Source organism: Alligator mississippiensis, chromosome 4 (genome assembly GCF_030867095.1).
Source record: "Alligator mississippiensis isolate rAllMis1 chromosome 4, rAllMis1, whole genome shotgun sequence".
Lineage (NCBI taxonomy): Eukaryota > Metazoa > Chordata > Crocodylia > Alligatoridae > Alligator > Alligator mississippiensis.
In genome coordinates, this window is record NC_081827.1 from 58,390,974 (window position 1) to 58,410,327 (window position 19,354).

Here is a 19,354-nt window from a genome sequence, read left to right on the forward strand (position 1 = left end):
GGGTAGGGAGACTGCTCAGGAGGGGTAGGTGCCCCACCTGCCTACCTCCTGGCACAATGCACAACCCCCTCCCCCTCCAGCAACAGTAGCAGCCATTGGGGCACTTACAGCCCACTGCTGGCAAAGCACCTCTGTAGTGCGGTGCAGTGCACTGCAGTGTGGTGCGGTGCAGCCCCGGCTGCCTAAGGCCTGGCACCACCTATGCAACATGGCATGGGCCCAGCCTGGGGGCCTGTGCCTTTGGGCAGGACCGGGCCACACTTGCTGTCACCTGAACCCCAAAACTGCACACAAGAGCCGCACATTGGGCTAGGCTGGGTCTTGCCAACAAGTGCCCCATACCATCGGGCCAGGCTGGATCTGTCCCCGCCTGACACGTGACCCTGTGTGCAGTGCCAGGGGCTGCAGGTGACAGCAAGAGTGGCTCTGTCCTGCCCAAAGGCATGTGCCACAGGCGGTGCAAGGTTTCAGGCAGGCAGGGTTGTGTCATGCCATAGGTGGGTTCTGCCTGCAGCGGGCCCTGCGTGCCCAATGGCCACCGCCATTGCTGCTGCTGCTGCACGGGAGGGAGGGGATTTCCCAGTGTCAAATTTAGAGTTCATGCTTCAAATACACAGCATGGGGAACATTTTTTCATTCCCAGAGTGCCTCTTGTGGTGTCTCAAACTGCTCTGAGACATTGCAACAGGCACGTGCATGGTCTTCTGCATGTGCCCTATGAGTCTAGTTCACAGACACAAAGTTCCAGGAAACTTGGATACATTCAGTGGCTCATAAAGAAGCAGAGAGTGTTTATCTATTTTCATGTCTTAAAGCCAATTTCTAATGGTTCTGGTCACTCAAAAAATGGCTTGGAACCATATGCACTTGATAGAAAGCTTGTTCAAATAGTCTGTCACAGAGTAAAATAGGCTGCTGGGAATCCCACAGATAGATACATAGCTTTGGGAAATGTGTTTTTGTGGGCAGCTAGCTTTGGGAAACGTGTTTTTGGTAAGCTGCCACATTGTTGGTTTTATTAGCCACCATTTCACAGTTGTCACTTTTCCTGGCTATATGAAAAATCATATCCAATGGTCTTGCTAGTCTTAATGTAGTATTCCTTTCTTAGAGACACTCATCAATTAAAAAAAACCCCTTTGGGACACAGTAGGCTGTGCACGCCCCTCCTTCCTGCTGCTGTCACCCAGAACCTGTGCCCAGGCTGCCCTATGGCCCTACCTGCTGCCACTGCTACCCTGCATTTGGGGGTGCTAAGCCCCATTAGCCCTGGCCTTCTGCCGCCTATGCTACAATCCGTAATATTGATTCTCTCCATCTTGCATTCTCCAGACTGATTTCAGAGGCATCTGAAACAGTAAGTAGCTGCTTACACTTGGAAGTGTTTTGTAATGTCCTGATATAACGATGTCTTGTTCAAGCCAAGTTTGTGCTTGCCTGAGACTGAGGTGAGTTCTCAACTCTTAACCGAAAACTCTCTGGACTTGCCTAGTTCATTCAAAAATTACTTTCACTTAAGTAAGGGATAAAGCCTTAAATATTACATTTCAATTTAGGTGCATAGAGGGGTGTTCGCAGTAGTCTTGGATCTGAACCTGGCATATGATTTTGGTTCCAACACTAAAATAGTTCTGCTTATGTCTCTTTTTGAAAGGTTACAGCTCTGGATTATGGAAAGTAATGAGGGGAGCTAATTTCTTCTTATCTGTCTAAGACCTCCTCTAATTTTCTTCCTTTTAAAAGCTCATGCCTCTCCATACCACATCTCCCACCCTGAGTCTTCCCAACTTTCTACCTTGCTCAGGTTTATAAACTGCATATCTAGATGTATTTAATTATTTATTTTTAAAATATCAAGATAGGTAATGCAAAACAACCACTTGACAGTGGCTAGGGACAGAAGGTACACATAAACTGGTTTAAATAATCAGAAACTGATTTAAACCTGTAACAGAATAGAAGCTCATTGCACATCAACCAGTTTCAAAATGGCCCAGCCTACAGTGGGGGGGGGGGGGAGGGGACAGTGCTCCCCCCCAGGCAAATCCCAGTTGGGGTTTGGGGGCAGTGAGGGGACTTAAACACACCTTGCCCCACTCAAACTTACTGCTGGCTGCAAGTGTGGACTACAAATCCCAGAAGCATGTGGAAGCAGGAAGAGGAAATGATGAGGAGCCCTGCTGCTTTGATTTTGGACTGCAAATCTCAGAGATGTTGGGGCAGCAGGAAGAGGAAGTGAATACACAGCCCATGCTGGTTACCTGCTAGAGAGTCATTCCCTAACACCTCCAAGTTTCTGGCCTGAGCTACTGCAGGGATGTAACTGCATTTCCTGAATCAAAGGTAAATGTCTGTTCACTTCTGTTTCAATTTAATCTCTGCAGTTTAGAGTAACCTGCAAAGACTGAACCAATTCAGCCTTGGGATTTTTGACTGTTCGTACTTAGCCAGTGTGGCTAAGTATTTGTGCCTTCTCACTTGTGACATCTATATTTATATTGAAATCTCCTCCAGACAGGGACTTTACAGTGCCAGTAAAGGATGGAGAAAGACAAGGTGAAAGAGAAAAAATGAAATTTAATAAAAGTTGCCAAGTACTGTTTGGGGTTGAAATTTATAATGTGCCAGTCATAAAATCTCCTACACTGAAATCCTCCATGTTATAAGGGTATAAAGTAAAGGTGGCTGACCTCTCCTTGGGCCAGTTGAGATCTCAGGCCCCTAGCTCTGGCAGCCTTAACAGTAGTATTTTCTCTGGACTGCCAGATCACTTGGTCTTCTAGGGCCCTGCAGATCCTTCACCAGATCTCTCTTTCTCTGTCTGTCTCCCCCACCCCCCTGTTCCCCTCAGAGCCTCTGAACTCCATCCAGCTCTATTCTCCTCTGATTTAACCCTTCCTGGACTCCAAGTCACTAACTCTGCCTCACACCTTTCAGACTGAGTCTCTGGCTTTCCCTGCTCTCACAAATTCTGTCTGAGCTCTGTTTTTTAGTACCCACTCTCAATTTCTCTGTCTGTGCTCTGTGAGTCTGTTGTCAACCCCCCTTTAAAGAATCTCTTTCATTCTTCAGCAGCTGTCCCCATCTAGCAATTCTCTCTCCACTCTGATGGCAATACTTTCTTCAGCAGATCTCTCTCTAGCAGCTATCTGGAATACCACACTGTCTTCTGGGTCTTACCTAACGCACAGTTTTCCTTTTCTTTACCAGATCTTAACCATATCCTTTCTGGGATACAGGCTTTACAATCCATTCTCATCAGTGGCCATTCTTGTCTTGCACTTTGCAGTCCAAAACATCCAGCAAATCTTGATCTTTCTCTCATAGCTTATCAGTTCTTACAATGCACATGCAATCCAGCAAGCTTTGTTCTAGGACTGAGAAAGCTGGTCCCCCAAACAGTTCTAGGCCAGTCCTGAAAGGGCACAGGAGCAATCAGAAGGGGCAGAAGACTGTGGCCCACCAGCCTGCTGGGCCAGATGGTTGCTGGGGAAGCTTCTGACAGCAGATCCTAGTGGTCCCAGCTCATCAACCCCTTCCACCAAGAGGCCTAGGGGAGAACTCTTCTGCTCCCCATGGCCCCATTTGTGGCCCAGATACCACTGCAAGGGAATGGTGCAGCCTTGGTGGGGAGGCAGCCTCCTGGCTTGGCCTGGTTGCCTGACATGAGCCCTGGGCACTGGTGAGGGTTGCAGGTCCATAGTCCTTGAAGGAGGAGATATGGCCATGAAAGCCAAGGGGCTTGGTATCCATGCTAGCAGTTTTTAGTCTCTCCTGCAGCAGTGCCTCCCAGCCTGCAGATGTCTCAGACAGACATTGGGTCTTTGATCACTGAGCTGTCCAGCTCCTACATGGAGAAGTCCCTGGTTTTGACTCCAGACCCCTGAAAGTAAGATGCCAGGTCAAAAGCCCCCTACCCTGTGCCTTCCCTGCAAGGTGTTGGGCTTGTTGAGTTCTGGCCCTGTGACATTCTCCCTGACACCAAACCCCCTCGCAGATTCTGTCACCGTGTTTTCAACCCCCTCCCCTCATCACATCCTGATGCCACGAAAGGTTTGCTGTTTTGTGTTAATTGGGAGAAGGGACCAGGATGAGACATGGACAGTGTTCAACAGGTTTTCTTTGTTAAACACAGGAAAAGTTTTACAACCACAACATTTTACATGGAGGTACATCTCTTCCTTATGCTGCATTTCCTTTAGTTCTGTGTGTGTCCCTGGGGGGGTGGTGTCCATGACTCAAGGTCAAAGAACCCTGTGGCAGGAGACCCATAGTCACCTGCTAGGGCATGAAGACTCAAAGCCCTCTGGCCCTACTCATCTGGAGAAGACTCCCAGTTCACACTAGTGAAGAGGCAGTTGGCTAGGGCTTTCCAGATTCAGACAGTCTGCCACTGTGTGGGGCTGGGGTCACACACATTGGCAGAGGGCTCACCCTCTCTCTCTTCTCTGCATCATGTGTGCATGTGGTGCCATCCCCAGGCTGTAGTTGAAATGCTCCATCCAGTTGTCCTGCTGTCCCCCATAGGGCTTCATGAGCCAGAGCAGGAGGGGATAGGCAGGTCCCTGATGAGAATTGCGGAGGAGGGTGGTGATGATGTTGCTGATGATGAAATTGGGGACTCCAGGAGCATAGTGCCCACTGTTCATCACCCTGGGGAACGGGGAGTTGTGCAAGAGACAGACATTGTTCTCAATCAGCCACATGAAAGTTGGTGGTCCAGTCATGCCCAAGAAGCCTGGGTTTTGTATGTGTGTATGTGGGGTGCATACACACATCCAGAGCCCTGGCACACACACATGCACGTATGCACACACACACAAGGAATCCAGGCATGTGACACACACACACACACACTTAGTGGGCGCAGGGTTTCTGGATGGCCATGCGCTGGACAGCTGGCTGGTGGTTTGTGGCCCTGAGGCTGCATGCCATGACAAACCACTGCTACATCAGGTCCAGGTGGGTTGCTGTGAGGTCCCACCAGCCAATTTGGGGTGGGGGGGGGGAGTTGACCATTTTGCTCTGCTTGGGAGTCTTTGGTAGCCTGGGGAGCCTGCAGAGCATGCTGGGAGGCATGTGAGAGCATCCCCCCCCCCCCCCGACCTGCTGTGTTTTTTTTGCTCTGAACCTAACTTTGGGACTAGGGACAGATATTACATGTATACTAGTATAAGTGATCATATACCAGTTCAAATCCATAACACAACAGAAGTTCAGTGCACATAAATTGCTTTCAAAATGGCCAAAACTGGTTTAAGATAATCCTGGATGTACGTAGTATCACATATAACTGATTTACATTAAATCAGTTTATTGAACTTCTGTCCCTGATCCCTTCCAGATTCAAAGTAACTTACAGTCTCCCAGCATCCCAGGATGCTTTGCATCTTCCTGCAAACCTCCACTCCCAGGGTGGGCAGGCAAGCCTTAGCTCAAGCTCTCTGCTCCAGCTGAGCAGGGAGGTGTGCTCTGGTGCCCACTGGCTTCTGGCCTTGGCCATTGCAAGCGTGTGGCTCTATTTCATGAATCAAAAGTAAATGTCTGTTCACTTGCTTATCAGTTCAAGCTACACAGTTTAGACTAACCTGCAAAGATTGAATCAGTTCAGCCTCAGGCTTTTGGACTCTATACTTAGCTTGTGTGCTTAGAGTAAAGCTTGGAAGTTAGAGTACTTCCACCTCTTGAATGCCTGTACTTAGCCTATTTGATTTTAAAACCAGTTTCAAAGTATAAGCCAATGTTTGCCAGAGAAAATGGATGAATTACCTTTGACCAAACCTCTATTGTTAAAGAGTTTAACTTGGAAGTTAAAATAAGTAAAAACATACAGAGACAATTGAAAACTTAATATTCAACTTTTGTCTCCATTGTTGTATACTTATCTATTATAGGCAGCAATTTATTGAAGAAAATGAAATCAAATAACTAATGAATTTAGTTAGATCTGCTCTTTTAAAATAATTTTATCTAAAATTTTTCATAATCCAATTAGTGTTGACCATGTTGTCAGGTTCTAGCAGGCAGAATAGAAGCTATTTTTGAGGTAATAGTTTGTAAAAGTATATTTGACTTAGCTGTTTTGTATTCTAGGACAAGGCATGGATTTTCTAATCATCTCAGGCAGCAAAATGTTCTAATGCTCTACAGTATGTTTAATATAGTCTGCACAATGGTCTGTTTAGTAAGAACTGTGGAGACATGTAGAATAAATGTGTGTGGTGTTAGGAATCTGCCTTCTCAAAGGGAAGGGATTTGGTCAAAATGAGTTCTGGTGCTGGTATGGCATGACACCTTTACTGACAACATAGAATATGACAGTATACTGGTCAGTGTCCTAGGCTACAGGAAACAATAGGTGCATCTACTCACCCACATTTACTGCTCAGTAATTTAGGTTACTGTGGAGTAACCGAAAATTACTGTGCAGAACAGGTGCACATCTACACATGCATGCCCATATTACATAGTACCTAGGGTGACTTATGCCGACTTGGGCATAAATTTGATATCTGCATCATGCCGGTATCAAATTTATGCCTGATTAGTTACTGCACAGTAACTTTGATACCTGAGGCGCACATTTTCCTCTGAATTAAAATTGGTGGCACACTTTATTCTTACACCCAAAAAGGTATGTATATATATTTTTCAAGACAAAATATATTCCATTCCCCTGCCAGAGGAAATCAGACCAATGCTGAGATGTACTGTTTAAGAAGTGATACTAAATACATCTTCCCTGAAGCAAAGAATCAATTTCAATGCCAGTGGTTCTCAACCTTTTTAGCCTCAAGGCCCCCCCCCATTACTTCTGAATTTAGCAGCACACCACCTGAAAGTCACTGAGGCAGATCTACATTCAGAAAAGATACGGAGGTGAGCCCTGAGACTAAAGAAGTTGAGAATCATTAGTCTAGCTGGTGGTGCTTTAGGGAGGTGTGGGAAAGACTCATCCTGCTGTGTTCTTTCCACAGTCTGCGCCCTCCTGGTCTGTACCTCAGGGGACAAGGGCAGCCCCTGTTGCTGAGGCTGCTCCTGCAAGGCCTCACACACCAGTAGCCACCTCTTTGGCCCTGCCTGCTGGCCCTAGGAGCATGGGAGCAGTGCAGGGGACAAGCTGGGCTGCAAAGCATGGCTTCACATGTGTATCTGCCTGCCTGCCCACAGCAGAGCACGCTGCAAGGGAGGTGGAGGGTGCCCAGTAGGGCTGTGCAAAGCTTTGGTAGCCGATTTGATTTGGAAGAGATTTGACTTGATTTGGCAGCCGAATCTCCGAATCGAATCGGGAGACCCATTACAAGCTCCAAATCGAATCGAAAGCCTATGAATCAATTCAGAAAAAATTTGGCGCCAATTTGGAGATTTGGCCATAGACTAAACAGGCAGCAGTCCTCGACCATGCTGGACACAGCTGCCTTCAGCTGGTAGGTTTGTTGTGGTGGGAGGGGGGAGGGTAGGGGCGTGTGGTGGGGGCAGATCAACGCCCCTACAGTGAGGGAGGGATTGGGCTGTGGTTGGGACAAGCTGTGCTCCAGGCTGCAGCTGGGGCTAGCCACCCAGAGCACAGCCCTGGCTCCACCCACCCTGTGGAGCACAGCCCAGCATCAGGAAGCTGGGGCTAGCCTCCCAGAGTGCAGCCTGGCCCAACCTGCCCTGCACAGATCTGGTGGCACATGCCCGCTCCCATGCCCTCCTGGATCGGTGCATGTGGTGGCATGCAGTGGCGAGAGCCCCCCTCCCCGAGTCTCATGCCCTCTCGCCCTGGCTGGGCAGCTTGTCCCAACCCTAACCCCTCCCTCCCTGTGGGGGCATTGATCTGCCCCACCCCATGCCTCTTCCCTCCCCACTCTGCCCACCACAACAGACTTACCAGCTGGAGGCAGCTGTGTCCAGCATGGTCAAGGACTGCTGCCTGTTTAGTGTATGGCCGAATCTCCAAATTGGTGCCAAATCTTCAGATCTGAATTGGCCAAATCAATTTGGGACAGGGATTCGAATCACTGAATCAAATCACTGGCCCTCTGAATCAGCCAAATCTGAATTGAATACTTGCTGCTTTGCATAGGCCTAGTGCCCAGCACAGGGGCTGCCTGGGGGTGGGGGAAGGCATCAGCAGTGACACTGCCTCTAGAGGAGCAGCTGCAGGCACTTTTAGAGTAGTTGAAGCAGAAACAGGGTGCTGAAAGCAGGAAGAGAGCATTTACTTTCTCACCCAGGGGGAATCTTGTAGCATACTTCCATTGCTCTTGTGGCACACTAGTGACCCATGGCACAACCTATGGGAATTGCTGTCTTAGGCTCTTCAGCTGCATCCTAACATGGGCCTGTTATATAATCACTCATGCACAGACACATCACTTGTCACATCCATTATAGTTCTGTGCCTAGCAACATTCACTTTAGCAATATTTTAATACTATAAAAGGACTACTTTCAGCTTGCATAAGCAGTAACTAAAGGTGCCTTCCCATTAGTTATCTTTCCAAGGATGCTTCTCCCTGGTGCTACAGGAGTGCCTATTTGCCCTTGTGTATGTGTGTTGTATACATATGATTGTGTGTGCATACACCAGTTTGCTTCAGGCAGCCAGAACCCTACACCTCACGTTGGTGTGGTCAATGGAATTGATGGATGAATGCAAAGACATTAGGAGCAACATTCCCAACACAATCATACTGGTATCAGTATGCTGACAAAGCTTTTCTTTTTTTTCTTCTCTGTTCAGCTGAATTCAGTTCTTTTAATTTTTGTTAACATTTAATTAAAATAATCTGCAAACACCTATGCAGATTATATAGATAAAGTGTTTTATATCTTTTCATTATAATGCGACAGCTCTATATGCTATGAAAATCTATTATAATAGGCAAGGTACTATAATAGATACAACTTAAGCTTACATTTTTGGAGATCATATATTATGCTTTGACTTTATAGCCAGATATTGTTATCATGCTGTAAACAGTGCTATTGACAGACTGCTTTAATAGTCACAGTAAAAAATGCATTTTTTTAAAGACTTGATGGAGCACTACAGATATTTGGGTGTCATTTATTCAGGATTTTCTACTCTGTACAGGAGAAATGACACAGTTGTCAGTAAAGTATAAGAGATAAAAATAATGGCCTCAGCAAAACAGGTAAAAGAAGAATTTTGTGGATTCCAAGTATAATGCAGTCCCCTTTCAGAGGCTGGCAAAAAGGGGCTTGTTTTCTCTAATACTCATACAGACTAATGCACATACTTGGTTAAGGAAGGACCATAGTTAGCTACAAGGTGTCAGAGCTAGGTCAGAGTTGTAGATGATAGTCTAATTCCTCCAAGCCTATCATAAAAGGGTTGTACTATAGAGAATAACAATTAGGGAGGAAGGAGAAGGGTAGTAAGTGTAGAGGGTGAGGATACAATGAAAGAAATAAATAAAAAATGACCATGATTACTTCACCTTCCTCTTGCCTGCTAGAACTCATCACAAACAGTACTTACACTTTTGCTTTAGATTTCAGTTGACATAAGAGTCCAGCTCATATATAACTAAGTTTAAAGGCACAATAGTTTTTGCAGTTAGTTTCTATTTTACACTAAAGCAAAGTATGCTGGCATTTAAATTTCACCCAAACATATGAAATCCTTACTTGCTCTCAATGGCCTTCTACACATTCCAACCACATTTCAAAAGTATAAAAAATACCTACTCTTACAATTCACATAACCCTGGGAACTTGGCTATTCCCAGGAGTCTTCCTAGAGCAGTTTCAGACATCATCTGATATTATTAAAGTTGGAGGTCTTCTACATCTTCTGAAGACCTGAAGCCAGACTGGGCTTAATGAAGATAGTTGTACATCTTCCTGTATTCTGGAGCCCAGGTGAAAGTCTCTTGTGCTGGGGGAAAGAAGAGGACAAAGAGCAAGGGGTGAAGAACAAGCAGTTGTATTGGCATGTTGCAGAAAACATTAGTTGCTTCTTACTCCTATGACTAGAGTAAATTAATATCTTCCTTACCATTTGGGAAAAGGGTGGGGGGAAGGGGAAGAATGGCATTCTAAGTAGAATTTTCTATTGAAAGTACAATTTTTTATTGAAATGATAACATGCAAGTTAGGGTTCAGAAGAAAGCCTCACCTCAGAAGATTAAAATAAGAAACCAGCACAAAATAGTATTAACTACTTTTTAAATGTAATTTAAGCCATTCTCCAAATGTAACACTTCTCTGACATGCCTTTATTGTACTATCCTACGCTTAGATCTACATATTTTAATAATTTGCCTCCTGTAAATTTAGGGCTGCCAAATGATTAAAAAAATTTGATTGTGTTTAGTTGTGTGATTAAAAAATTAGTTGTAATTAATAATTTTAATTGCACAGCTAAAAATTCAAAATTATGCACAGAAAAACTCAAAATTATGCAAAATTATGCAGGTACTTTGTATGGTTGGGGGTGGATATGGGGTATGTGTGTATGTGGGGTTTTGTGAAGGTGTGGTGGGGCTATGGGTGTGTGTGTGGGATTTGGCACTCAGGGAAGGGGGCGGTCTCCGCACGCCCTGGTCAGAATGCAGGGTACTGTGGGTCAGGAGGGGCCGCAGCAAGGCTGTGGGGTCTGTGGCTCGGGAGTGAGGGGCAGACATACACATACACCCACACTACCCAGCAGGTATTGGACATGAGGGGCAGACACACGCACACACCACACAGGTTAGTCTGTGGAGGGGAGGAGGGGCAGGGGGAGAGGGAAGGAGTAGGATTGTAGATTGAGGCCTCCATGGTGAGGGAGGGAAAGGGGCAGGGGCAGGGCAGGTTGTAGGAAGGAGCTGTGGGCAGCTTGTGTAGGGGACTGGGTCGGGGGGGTGTGGCTGTGTGCAACCCCGGGGGAAGCATGGGGGCCATGTGCTCCCGGATTTGTGCATGGGATGGAGCCAGGCTGCCCGCTGCAGGCCATGTTGTGCCTCCTACCGTTGGGCAGGTAGGGGATGCACTGCATGGTTAAGTAGCAGGGCACAGAGCCCCAGCCTGCAGCGGGCAGTTCACCTCTGCCCTGCAGACAAATCTTGGGGGCATATGCCCCCCTTGCCTCCCCTGGGGGTACACGCAGTGATGGGGAACTGTGTCCTCCTTCACGCCTCTGGATGAGCCCACAATCCTCTCTGGTCCTGGGGCCCTGTTCTCTCCGGTGCCTGCCCCTGCCCCATTCCCTCCCTCACTGTGAGGACCTTGATCTGCCCACTCCACCCCTTCCTTCTCCCCCTGCCCCTCCCCCTCTACAAACTTATTGGCAGGGCGCTGCTCTACATGCATCATGCAGGCTGCAGCTGCTGCTATGTGTCTGTGTGCATGTCCTGCCCCCTCCTGATGCAACCACCTGCAGCCTATACCTGGGCTGCCCTGTGATCCTCTGTGCTGCCATTGTTGCCCCACTGGGTGGCCCAGAGGTAACAGAGCAGAACTTGGACATGGGATCCAAAACCACGTGTGATTAGCATGTTAAAAAAATTAACACAAAAAACATGCATTAACTGTACTTAATTGACAGCCCTATGTAAATTTAAATCTGACATCCCACAGCAGAATTGCTTCAGAGCAGATATACTAATACTAAACTAATGGATTTGAAAATTTTAGATTTTAATTATGCTAAAGCATTTCTCCATTTTAACACAGCTCAAGCAAACCAATACACAGCTCAAACAAACCATGTTAGAGTGTTTTTCATGTTCACAATATTCATACTACTGGGTGTGACAAATTTTTAAAGGGTGTATGAGAGGTAGGAACCCTGCAACCCTTGCCAGTGCCCAGGGTAAACAAATAAAGGAAAAAGGAAAATATAATTAGAAGCAAAGGGAAAAAAATGAAGAGGAGTTCTTTAATATCTCAGGCAGTTGAGCTAGGGACACAAGTTACACATAAACTGGTTCAAGTGATCAGAAACTCATTTAAACCTGTAACAGAACAGAAGCTCAGTGCAAATAAACCAGTTTCAAAACAGCTGAAACTGGTTTAAAACAAACCCAGTTGAATGTAGCATTAGACTTAACCGATTGAGGTCAAAACAGTTTATGGAACTTCTGTCCCAGAATCCTTCCCAGTTCATGTTAAATCAGTCTCCTGGCATCCCATAATACTTTTCAGCCTTGGGCTGTGCTGTGCAGTCCAGAGAGCAGGGTTGGCCATGTTCCTCTGTTCCCTAGCCAGAGCAAGAGGGTAGGAAACCCAGCTGAGTCTGCCTGGTGGGGACAGCCCCTGCCAGACTATTCCCACCTTGATGGAGTTGAGTAGGTGGGGGGTGAGGGGCAGGGCTTGGGGTGGTGGGCAGAAACAGCTTGAGAGGGACTGTTAGCACTATCTTTTCCCCCACCCACCCCCTCAGCTTGACAGGGGCTGCCCTCCCCCCTTGGGGAAATGTGGTGGGGGACAGAAGCCTGGCAGACACTGCCCTCCCACCCAGGCAGACCTGACCAGGGAAGGGGTTTAAACCCCCATCCTCCAGGTGCTAACTCGGGGCTGGGGCCTGGCCACATCCCCCTCTGCTTGAGCAAGGAGGGGGAAAAGCCTTGGAGATTCAGTCCCTTCCCTTTGGAAGTGGCTGGCAGGCTGAGAGGTGTGCTGTAGTGCCCTCAGCTTCTGGCCTGAGCCACTGCAAGCATGTGGCTGCATTTCCTGAATCAAAAGTGAATTTCTGTTCACTTGCTTCTCAGTTTAATCTCTGCAGTTTAGACTTAACCTACAAAGACTGAATTGATTCAGCCTTGGGCTTTTTGACTGTTTGTCTTTAGCCTTGAAGAGCTTATAGTGACACAAATAATTACTCTTTTTATTATCTTTGACATGGAATCATAGGAGTACACAGCAGTATAACAAACACAAGAAGGGATATGTAACTCAAGAAAATATGATTGCCACTGACATAAGACAACAAGCTCTGCTTACAAATGGTATAGATGTAAATATATATAACACCTGGTTCATAAATGCTTATTTCAATTCTCTGTGATTTAATAGTTAATCAAGTCTTTACAGTACTAACAATAAATGGAGGATGTTTTGGACATAATATATAAAATGTTATAAAACATAATTTACATGAATGATGTGTTGTAAAATATAGGAGAGATTTAACTTACAGATGTCATCTTTCCCTTTCTTACAGACACATATTGCGTTAAGGTATGTCAAGGAAACAAGATCATTTAATGGTTTATTCATTCTCTATAACAGGATAAATCTATAACCCGTTGTCCACATATTCACCTGCTGTCAGCTGATATTGAGCTCTGTAATGAACAGCTGTGGAAAGGGCAAAATGTGTTGCAACCTCTGGCTATTTTCATTTAAGATATTTAGCTCTGCATGAGAAGAATGATACCTAATTAGTTAAACATGTGGTCAAAAATAGCAGACACCCTAAATCTGATTATCCTCTTCCCTTTCTTGCAGATCTTTGCAACATCCACATGTTGTTTGTGTTTTATATTTTCCAAACAGATAGTATTTTTCTTGGAGTTAAGGATCATGTTCTTCCACTTTACATTCTCATAGGGCAATTTGATGAGCAAGGTGTGGACCGAGTGTAGACTGAGGTAGCAGAATCTGGACCTTAATCAGTTGCCTTATAATATAGATTGCTGCCTGCACAATGGAGGCAAAAGCTTGGGAAAGAAACAGATTTCAAGATCCTAAACAGTTTGTGTTATGAGCATTGAGGGTTGTTATTCTTTTAGTACAGTGGCCTGAGTGGGAAGATGCTGCATAGTTAAGTCACTCATTGGCTACGGACAGATATTCAAAAAGCCTGAGCCTGAAGCGATTCAATCTTTGCAGGTTAGTCTAACCTGCCTAGGTTGAACCAGTTTGAATCACGCAGCCTACACAGCCCCAGGCTAGCACTCTGAGGCAAGGGATGTGTGTGCAGTGCATGCATCTGCTGATGATACTGAGCTTTTCAATCTTCATCTCCCTGCTTCTTCATAGTGTCTGGAAACCTGATAGGCGAGGGAGCAAGAAAAGAGCTGATAACACAGCATTTATCAGTCCATCAGCAAAACAAAAGCCTCTCTCACTAATTCAAGCTCTTCTTAAACAGCTTTTTCCAAGGAAGGAATGGACGGACATTATCAGCTGACCTGTTGATTAGCTCCAAAAAGCCCTAAGTGGGCACTGTTCTGTCTGCCTGTCCCAGTGAAATTGGAGACACACACAGACACCTCTCAGCATTAGCTAGCATACCACATGCCTAGGGCCTGTGGGGCTGGGGGTCCTTGCTGTGGGAGATGGGAGGGAGGAATGGGGTCTGGGAGGGAGCAGCAAGTGGCAACAGGGGGTGGAGCTCCAGCCAGAGAATAGAGGGGCAGGGCCAGCCCTGTTCTCTGGAGCAGAAAGCCCAGCCCAGGTCTGCAAAGCATTTGGGTTGCAGGGGGACTCTAATTTAACTTAAACCAGGAAGGGGTCTGGGATAGACATTACATAAACTGGTTTGACCCAAATCAGTTAAGTCTGATACTACATTCAACCAGGTTTAGCTTAAATCAGTTTCAGCCATTTTGAAACTGCTTTATGTGCACTGGACTTATGTTCTGTTACAGGCTTAAACTAGTTTCTGATCTCTTAAAGTGGTTTATATGTAATGCCTGTCTCTAGCCTTTAGGAGCTCTAGGAAGTATTATACATTGTTCCCTGGAGCTCCTCAGAATATAATGAGAACACACCTTTCTGCCCCTTCAGAAATTTTACTGCATGCTCTATTTCATGGCTGGGCAGCTCCTGTGGTAGCTATAGGCCAAGGGCTCTCTGTCTCCCACCCATCTGGGGTTAATGCTGTGAACATTCTTACCTTGTCTAGTCATTGTTCTTAGATGAATGTAAGGACTTAGCTGGGGGGGGGGGGGGGGTCTCTATGTGCAGGTGCAAGAGGGAGGGGTGCTGTCTACATTATCTACAAATTTGGACCATCTGCATCAGTGCCATTTTAAAGTAAACCATTTTCTTTTATATGAAAGAAACATTGTGAGTGTTGCCCAGTTGTTTGCGTTCATCTGGCTGATCTTTAAAATCTGTGGGCCCAGGCCTACATGGTGTGAATGCTTCTTGAGAGGTTCTGAGGGCTCTTAGCCACTACCGAATGCAATGAGTTTAGGGCCAAATCTTTTCTTCCGTAGAATGGAGGGAACAATAGGACCATAAAAAGTATGGGGCAGCTGTTAATGTTACATTGCTTGTGTCTTCATTTTCATAGAAACAGAACAATAAATATTAGTTTGTCACATGGTTTCTGGAGCCCCTGATATGCACACACATATTTTTGTCTATTTGAAATCTTGCTACTGTCTACTATACCTTAGAAAATTAGTTTTTAAAAGGCTTTTCTTCCTTTTTACTAGAGAGAGCAAGAGTATGTTTCTGTTCATTGTAGGAAACAACTGCCAAAAAGGGAACACATCAGTGGTATTTTAAATAATAAACAAAGATTCTTTAACTGCATATCTTTAAACTTTCCTCCCAGCTTGAGGGTGCTATGAGGTACATGTAAAGAATAGGAGAGGTACTTAAAAATGGAGTTCCAGAAAGTCAGTTTACAAGAGATCATAGACTATAAGGGGCTGGAAGGGACCTCACAAGATCATTGGGTCCAGTCCTCCCTGCATTAGGCAGGAAAGACAACTGGGGGCAGATGACCCCAGTGAGGGGATCATCCAGTCTCCTCTTGAAGATTTCCAGGGTAGGCGATTGCACCACCTCTGGCAGGAGTTTATTCCACAGCTTAGACACCCTCACTGTGAAGAAGTTTTTCCTAGCATTAAGCTTGAAACGATCTTCCAGGATTTTGTGGCCATTACTCCTGGTTTTCCCCCCAAGGATGATCTGGTGAACAGTTGTTTGCTGTGCCCTTGATGTATTTTTCTGTCATGAGATGGGTTCCCTAAGGATGGCTGTGTTACCTCAGAGGCCTCTTGACTGTGCTAATTCAGCCTGATGGGCACCCTCTATTCTCACTTACCATGTCTTGATATGATATAGGGAGGCTGCCTTCATGTCCCCTTGGACACGGTCCTGATGAATTTCCTTGACCCTGTGGGTTCCCAAACCCCTTGTGGGTCCCATTCCAAAATAGATGTCACAGGACACCCCAGCCTTATGGGTGGTATATGTGGCTCCAACTGCCCCTTTACCATGCCTCAAGCCTCGCAGATGGCATTGACGTTGTTCAGTCTGGGCCTTGGTATGAATTGCCCCCCCGTCCTCTCTGGGCTCTCTGCAGCCCTGCCTCTGTGCCTCACTGACACCAGGGTCAGTGCACCCCCAAATGCCACACCTTCTCTGGTGCCAGGGCCCCCCCACTATAGCAGGGCCCCAGTGAGACCTCCTCCTTCCTCAATAGCCTCTCCCAAACCACCAATCTTTAAAACAGAAATCAACATCAAGGCTGTAACGTAACTCAAGTCACCCAGCTATAACATAATTCGAGCCACACAGGGCATGCTCTATCCCTCAACAGTACCAGAAGCTGTACTTGCAGTCAGGCCTCTCCCCTTTCCTTGGTCTGGAAGAACTCCTTCCCCCTTGGCTGCTGGCAGGGAACTACCCTCCTGGCCTCTGGCCTGGGGTTTATATACAAGCCAGGCCCTGCCCCTTCTGGTCAGCTGACCGCTGGCAGGTGTGGGCCCACTAGCTCATTCTGGCTGCCCTGGTAACCAGCAGCTGGGGCTCAAAACTGACTGCTAGGGCTCTCTCCCTAGCAGTTCCAGCCCTTAAAAGGAGCAGGACACCCTAGTGCCTTGTGACATTCTGATATAGCAGTAAGCTATTGCCAAGTCCTCTCTTTTTTATGCTGAAGAGACCCAAGTCCCTCAGCCTTTCCTTGTATGGCTTGCCTTGCAAGTCTCTGATCATATAGGTGGGTCTTCTCTGGATTCTCTCAAGGTTTTCCACTTCCTTGTTGAAGTGCAGTGCCCAGAACTGGATGCAGTACTCCAACTGCGGTCTTGCCAATGCTGAGTAAAGCAGAAGAATCACTTCCTTGGTTTTGCTTGAGATGCATCGGCTGATGCATGCCAGAGTATTGTTTGACCTGCTGGCTACAGCATCGCACTGATGGGTCATGGACATACTATGGTCTATTATTACCCCAGGTCCCTTTCAGTTTGGTGCCACCGAGTCTGTGAGTATGTTGGGGATTGTTCATCCACAGATGGAGCACTTTACAGTTCTCAATGTTGAGCTTCATCTGGTTCCAATCTGTCCAACTTGCCAGCCTGTCTAGGTCCGCCTATATCTGCAGTCTATTTTCAAGCATGACCATGTTCCACATAATTTGGTGTCATCCACGAACTTGGCCAGAGAACTCTTCACCCCTGCATCCAAATCATTGATAAAGATGTTGAAAAGCACTGAACCAAGCATGGATACCTGAGGGACACCGCTGGCGACTTCTCACCAGGATGACACGGATCTGTTCATTAGAACTCTCTGGGCACATCCACACATGCAAGCATGTGCGCTTGCAGCAGCTCAAATAGAAGCGGTGCAAATTTGAGCCGGGGCTTTTTGCCTCAGCGCATGTGCTTGGACATGCACTTTGTTGTGGAGCAAATTGTGCCACTTGGGGCAAAATAACCCTTTCTGGCTCCTCCCGGATCTTCAGCCAGGTGGATCTAGAGCTTGGGGCCAGCACCTGTGCTGTCCCCAGCAGTATAAAAAGCTGCCCTGTCTTGGCCCCAGCAGTATAAAAAGCCACCCTGGCAAGTAGCTCAGGGCTACTAGCTCTCAGGAGCTCCTGGGGCCCAGCCACTTGGTACCTGGGGACACTACCCCTTGTGCCAGTTGGACTGCTGAAGCAGCCCTGAGAGTTCCCTGCACCCTCTACCCACTGCAGCAGTCTGGCAGTGGGGGCTGCTTCCTGGCTGTGACCTGTGGTGCACCTGCCAGACTCGGATGGGGACTGCAGAGCCAGTAGAGGCATCTGCCCCTCTGGGTCAGCTGCCAGGGGACTGCAGTTGCAGGGTTGGCCTTTGTACAGCACTACTGCCATTTGGGCCCCCTGCCCGGCCATCTGGGCAGCTATCACCCGGAAGATGTTCCAGGTGTGGTGGCCTGCTTTGGCCTGTCAAAGCATGTCCTCCTGGCCTCATTTGGTTCAGCCCCTCAACAGGGGGTTTGGCACTCTCACAATGGGTACGGCCCTCCAACAGGGAGTTCATCCCTCACACAAGGGGTATGGCCCCCCAAGGGCCACAAGGGCTACCACCCCCCTGCAAGGCCCACATGCCCCACCCCAGCCCCCTGATTGCTGCTCCACCTGGCCCCATCCCCCACCAGCTGCTGCAGCCCCCCAATGGCTGCCCCCCAGCTCCACCCCCCACTCTCCTAGATCCCCCCAATGGCTTCCCCACCCAGCTCCACCCGCCGACTTGCACTCCAGACCTCCAAGGCTACCCCCACAACCCCAGGCACCATCACTTAACACCCCCCCACAGAAAAAGATCAGAAAAAAATGGAAAAAAAAAAGACTCTGCTTACCTGAGAAGCAGGGGTGGGGGGCTCCAGGGCCTCCTGGCAGAGCCCCTAGGGCAGCACAGGACAGCGCAGGGGCAGGAGGGCCCAGGCTGGGGCTGCCGGGGCTGTCACCCTGCCCCGCACTGTGTGGGTGGGGCCCCAGTCAGGCACATGGCAGCTTCAACTGTTGGTAAATGCCAGGGTTTTTTGCTGGGTTTTTTTTAAGTGTAGGGTGGGGGGGCAGGTATGGGGGTGTTTGGGGGTATGGGGCCAGCCAGGGAAGGGGTCAGGGGCCTCAGGGGCGCTGGCGGGGGAAGGGCCCGGCCACGGCAGGGGTTGGGGGCCTGGCAGGGGCTAGTGGGGGGAGGGGCCAGCTGCAGCAGGAGTCAGGGGCCTTGGGGGGGGGGTTGGTGGGGGGAGGGGCCAGCTTTGGCAGGGGTTGAGGGCCTCGGGGGGAGGAGAGCACCACATTAATGATGTGGACACTGGAGTCAGAAGCGGACTGGCCAAGTTCGCCGATGACACCAAACTTTGGGGCAAAGCATCCACACCAGAAGACAGGCGGGTGATCCAGGCTGACCTGGACAGGCTCAGCAAGTGGGCGGATGAGAATCTGATGGTGTTTAACGCCGATAAATGCAAGGTTCTCCACCTTGGGAAAAAAAACCTGCAGCATCCTTATAGGCTCGGCAGTGCTATGTTGGCTAGCACTGTGGAAGATAGAGACTTGGGGGTCAGCATTGACCACAAGATGAACATGAGCCTGCAATGCGATGCTGCGGCTAGTATAGCGACCAAAACGCTGGCTTGCATCCATAGATGCTTCTCAAGCAAATCCCGGGATGTCATTCTCCTCCTG

General features: G+C 47.8%; 1 long non-coding RNA gene across 2 annotated transcripts in view; it reads left to right on the forward strand.

Moving 5' to 3' along the window:
- The first annotated feature begins 2,206 nt into the window (after positions 1-2,206).
- The window catches only part of LOC132250008 (uncharacterized), a 236,750-nt gene continuing 219,602 nt past the window's right edge, over positions 2,207-19,354 (forward strand). For both annotated transcript variants that reach the window (XR_009461583.1, XR_009461581.1), the window contains exon 1: positions 2,207-2,343. This is a non-coding gene — a long non-coding RNA (uncharacterized LOC132250008). The remainder of the gene's footprint in view (positions 2,344-19,354) is intronic.